Raw genomic sequence first — 5,835 nt, forward strand, 5'->3', positions numbered from 1 at the left:
TTGTTAGCTTCACCAGAGACCGGTTGCCAGGTTCATGGAGGAATTGATTCCGTTGAATCAAGCAGAAGTAGGGTCCATAGGCAATTTGAACTTTCCCCTCTGTTCTATGTTTTCTTTCCATTTAAAAAAATATGTAAAGATATTGTTTAGGGGCACGTCGGCTTTAATAAAAACAATCTATAATATTTATTGCAGCTTGCATTTTCATGACTCTAAAGCTGCCATTTTTACTTCCAACAAAACTTGAAAACATAAGGGCCATGCCTCAAGTTCAGGACTTCGGCAATGATACAACTTCTATACAAGACAAAATGCAGTAAACAATCTAAATGTTTTAAGATGCCTACCTTTCAACATTTATGTGTAGAAAGATGAAACACACAACTTCAAATGCCGTCTGGACAAGATACCAACTTCGTGGAAATGCAAACCAGGTTGATTTAGGGTTCGTTTCCTTGTTCAAGAAGGCTCTGCGTGTTATAACCGCTTCCACGAGCCCTTTCTTTCCAAATTTGTTCCACTTCGACGAACGTCAATCCCTTGGTCTCCGGAACATATACAGTCACAAAACGACTGCAAGCAAAGCTATGCCAGCGAGGATCAAGAAAGTAACTCCAGTTCCTTCGGCTTCAGCGATTGTAAGAAAAGTCTGGGCCACAATCAAATTTGAAATCCAATTCACTGTGGCCGACATGCCCCCGCATATCCCTCGGTATTGCTCAGGGTATATCTCCGAGTTCAGGGTCCACGGAACGGGGCCCATTCCAGGTGCGAAGAATGCAATGTAAAGAGCTAATCCAATGACTGCCAGCCATCCATAAATTCCATTAGAAGAACCAGTTGTTTTGGCAAAGAAAGCCCCGGAAAGGATGACAAGGGACACAATGACACCGGATAAGCTCGAAAGCGCCAGATTTTTCCTTCCGAAATGATCGATAAGGTAAATGCCCACAACAGTTCCTGCTGCATTCATGGCAGCGACAATAAGCGACAGCAGAAGAGCAAGCTTATTAGAATTGAAGCCAGCCATCTGGACAATTGTTGGACTATAGTACATCACGGTATTGATACCAGTGAACTGCTGCAAAGCCTGCATATAATCATAGTTTCTATGTCATAAAAATAGTTATAAGAGTTGTATTCACAGTAATGTTCTTAATTAACTCCGAGTACATTTCATGTTGAAAGATATAAAGGTCACGAGTCATTTTAAGTGCATTCAGAATTAGACAAAGTGACCTCTCAAAAAATGATGCGGCTACAAGTTTATTTTTTAAAAAAAGTATATAAAAAGAAAAATGTAATTCTGATGGACAACACATTCCAAAAGAATGTTGATGTTAGAATCTTTACCTGAAGTCCCGCCCCAGCCAGAAAGGCAAGTCTAATTTCTTTTGTTCTGAAAACATCCAAATATCTGACGGTTTTCTTTCTCTGACGTTCTTCTTCTTCTGCGGCAGAAAGGTGATCCACTTCATCCTCTAATCGAGCAATTTCGTAAATATTAGAAAGCACCGCTATGGCTTTATCTTTCTCATTCTGTACAATATGATGGGATGGCTCGTTAAAGGAGTATACAGGATCCACAAAGAAATTTCCCCAAAAGTTAGATGTACCTTCATGAATAGCCATCGTGGAGACTCCGGCATACAAAGCATAAGGAAGAACTGAATGACAGCAGGTATGGCTGAAACTCCAAGCATCCATCTCCAAGTTCCTTCAACCTGTTCATGCAACAATGTTTTAGACAGCTACTAGAGGTACTCGAGAACATTTTGGAGTGCATGAAGTCCTATGATGCATAAAGGCCAGGTAAGAACTAAGTCCGGACCCATGAACCATCATCCTTCACCCATTCATATGCTTCTCTCACCTCAAATAACATTAAGACCTTATCGTATATCCATAATTAAACGGATATGGTATCAACTAGTTATGGCAACAAAACCACTGGTTTAAATGGATATGATTTTAACAAATTATGCTAACAGAATCATACACTTATTTCTCTTAAAATGCTTCAATTTGTGTTGAACGAATAATGGTTCTCCAAGATTTCCAGAATCATACGCTTATTTGTGTTTATAAAACCACTGGTCTCTATGGGAGGAAACACAATAAGCTTACTCCCGATAGCCTTAAAAGTGAATCTATATTATAAGATCAAATTCGAAGCCCTTAGCTATCTATGATTGGACGATTAGCATCCAAAAGAATAATGGATTCGGAAAGAGGGTAATAAAGCTTCTGAACAAACTTTTAACCTCCTATGTTCATTTCTTTAGCACACATTTTACAGAAAAAAACATATTTACGCTACATACTAGGTAAAATTCAACATGCTGAAAATAATGGCTGCACATGCATAACCTAACTAGCAGAAAAGAACGAGTGAATTCCGTCACTGGTGTTTCTGTTCAAGACCAATTATATCCAAACCCCGTATTTATCTGGGATACGGTGTCTCCAAAACTGCAAAACTGAACACCATTTCAAGCCAGCAGAAAAAATAATGAGCATAAATATACATAGAACAAAATTATCCAACTTTTCCAAGAAAATAAACAATTACCTCGGAAAACTGGTATTACTTGGAACACAATTTGAGGTTTATGTAATCAAGTATTTATTTAACTCACTAACACCACAACAAGAGACTGATAATAGTAAAATGCCTAGTCATCGATGATTTATTAACCAGTAATTTAACATGCACATTTGACATTCTATCTTTAGTTTAAATATAAGATCATCTTCAACCTTGAATCTTATCATGATAAGAAGAAAATTGAATATTGCTATCTATACCATTTGAACCATCTCATTGAGTTCAAAATCTACAGATGTCCATTTACTGATTATTCAGCTATAGCTTGTTAATTGAACCATTATTAGCTTCATTAACCACCAACCTTGTAAATATTGAACTTCTAAAGCAAGCAAATTTGTCTGAGCAGGTAAATTGGGGAGTTTATTTTCAGTTTACACTGATAGAAAACCATTTTTTAAGGAAAAAAAAGGGGAAATCCTACTTTTTATAAAATATATATTTTCATAATTGTAGAATATAATAACATTTTAACCATATTGTAATTGTCATACACAATTTATATGTATAATATTGATTCAAGCAGATGAAACCAAATGAAGTAGAAAAAGGAAGACAAGCTGACCTCTGTAAAAGCAAGATTTACAAGGTAGGAAAGAAATTGTCCACCAGTTATCATGAGCACATTTGTGCTAACTAACCCACCCCTTATTTCTGAGGGTGATGTTTCGGCAATGTATACTGGAGCGGTCACCGATGCTATACCCACACCTAGGCCAACAAAAAATCGCCCCAATATCAGCACATACGGATTGGGTGCAGCGGCCATGACAACTGCTCCGGCTGTAAAGACAACATCCGCAAGAAGTGTAGCCTTCTTACGTCCATAAGCATCATTAATCCAACCTCCAGATGCAGCTCCAATGATTGCACCTACCAAGGCCATGCTGACAATAGTTTCCTGCCAGATAAAACCATCAGGATAATTCCAAACGGGGAAAGGTTCAAAATTAACAAATTATATGCATGTTAACCAACACTAGGAGTTATATAGATACCGAGTTTAAGGGCCAATGGAAACATAAACCCTCCATGTCACCCAATTGCTCCTCTTCTGCACCTTTTGCAAACATAAGATTTGCCTATTTTTACCAGGAATTAGAATTGCTCATCCCGGTCAACTTAAAGCTAGCAGGTTCATGTACATACAAACTATCGAGTTTAGAGGAAACGGGATCTATAAACCCTCCCAATGCCTCAATTGCTCCCCTTCTGCACCTTTTACAAATGCGGGGTTTGCTTCTTTTTATTGCCAGGATTAGAATTGTCTATCCTGATCAACTAAAAGCTAGCAGCTGAATGTGCACACGAGATCTTGAGTTTAGGAGCCATGGGATCTATAAGCCCTCTAGAACCCCTCCCAATTGCTCTCCTTTTGGACCTTCGGCAAACACAAATGCCCTTTTTTTTCTGGGATTAGGATCGCCTACCCTTTGAACTAAAAGCTAGCATTTGCATGCACTCACAAGCTATGTTACTCAGAATCAAGTCTAATTGTAACATGGTGTGCCTGAAACAAGTATGTTACACTTTTTTCCAAGAGTTCCATGTATTACGAGGATCCTTGGAGGATAGTATTCCAATACACTTGTCCAGGACATGTGTACTCCAAGAAAAGTGAAGAGTTTGAGTAGCAAAATACACAAGATCCAACGATTTTGCCGTAGGCATCTGCTGACATAGCTCTCATCATTTCTTCCTCTCCCATTCAATCAACCACACACACACACACACACACATACAAAGGGAAGACTTTCTTCGATTCCCATTTTTTTCATGAATGAAGTAAGTTTAGCATTTCAGAACACCTTTAAAAGCTGATAATACCTGCAGGAAACTACTCTGATTGACAACCTCGAAGTCATCTTTTATGTAAAGAAGGGCCCCTGAGATCACACCTGCAATTATTACCATTTCCAAATGAGAACTTTTGCTTGGCAAAAAAATGTAAACAGAAGAAGAAATGAAAACAATCAAGTCTTCCTGTTTTGTTCAGTTGAATTTCATTACCTAAATTAACAGTTTTAGGTAATGCTTAAGTTACAAAAACTTATTTGAACGAGAAATTAAATGAAAAACAATTAATGTGATCATGCTAAATTAAGAGTAAGTGCAAGTCTTTATTCAAGTTTCAAAATTGAGACAAGAAGTTTGATCTCTCAAAGCCGTAGATCAGTCCAATTCTGATGCTGCAATCCATGCATTCTAACAAAACTCAGTTTCATCTGCTGAAACATAGAACCAGACATTCAAACAAAACTTGGTTTGACCGACTGAAACATAGAAATCTTTTTATCAGATGAAGCATACATTCAAATAAAAGCTGGACTTTCATCCCCTATAACTGAAAAATAAAATTTTTCATCAGATGAACCCGACATTCAACAAAACATGGTTTCACCTACTGAAAGACACAAATCATTGTCATCAGATGAACCAGAGTATATACAGCAAATCTCATAAAGAACAAAGAGTTAGAAATGAGGGTTGAAAGGGATTTGATACCAGTGTCGTAGCCAAAGAGGAAGCCGCCAATTCCAGCAATCACAGTAAGTCTAAGAACATATAGATTACCGAAGTATGACATTCTTCTCTGTGGAAACAAATCCAGATACCCGGAACTCCCTGGTAAAGTATTTAGCGTCATATCTCCACCAAGAAAGCAACAATCAAATTCCTAGAAATGTCAACTCGGCTATCAACAATTAATTAGATTTTCAGCTGATTCCCAACAAGGAACAACTCAAGATTATAATTTTCTGATTCTTCAATCTTGATATTAAAAGAAAAAATCAATAAGAGTTGTCAGGAGAATCTCCCTTAAAACCCAGAAATGAAAACAAACAATCGCTTTCCTTGGGCTATATATTCAAGTCTCAAAACTCAAAGAAATGTTTGATCAATGAAACAGAGCAAGCATTAAGAAACCCAAAGTTTTAATTTCAAATGAAAGCTAAATTCTCGTCAGGGAAAAAATCTTTCACTTTTCTTTCTTCTCTCCGAGAAAATAGAAAACCAATCTGATTTTCCCACAGAAATGTTGGGTTTTTGAAGTTTTTTTTTTCTCGTCTTTTTTTTTTTGGTTTAGATTTTATTATTCAAGAATAAAGTTCAACAATAGGTACAAAGATCATAATTTACATTATCATTTCTATTGACATTTTTATCGTTAAGTTGAATACGAACATTCTCTTTGACATAATTAAGAATTTGGTTCGTTGTTTTTT

At 36.9% G+C, this 5,835-nt stretch overlaps 1 pseudogene; it reads right to left on the reverse strand.

Moving 5' to 3' along the window:
* Positions 1 to 207: 207 nt before the first annotated feature.
* LOC120139649 lies at positions 208 to 5,626 on the reverse strand (annotated as a pseudogene).
* Positions 5,627 to 5,835: the final 209 nt, after the last annotated feature.

This window comes from Hibiscus syriacus, unplaced genomic scaffold (assembly GCF_006381635.1).
Source record: "Hibiscus syriacus cultivar Baekdansim isolate YM2019G1 unplaced genomic scaffold, ASM638163v2 tig00110764_pilon, whole genome shotgun sequence".
In the NCBI taxonomy this organism is placed as follows: domain Eukaryota; kingdom Viridiplantae; phylum Streptophyta; class Magnoliopsida; order Malvales; family Malvaceae; genus Hibiscus; species Hibiscus syriacus.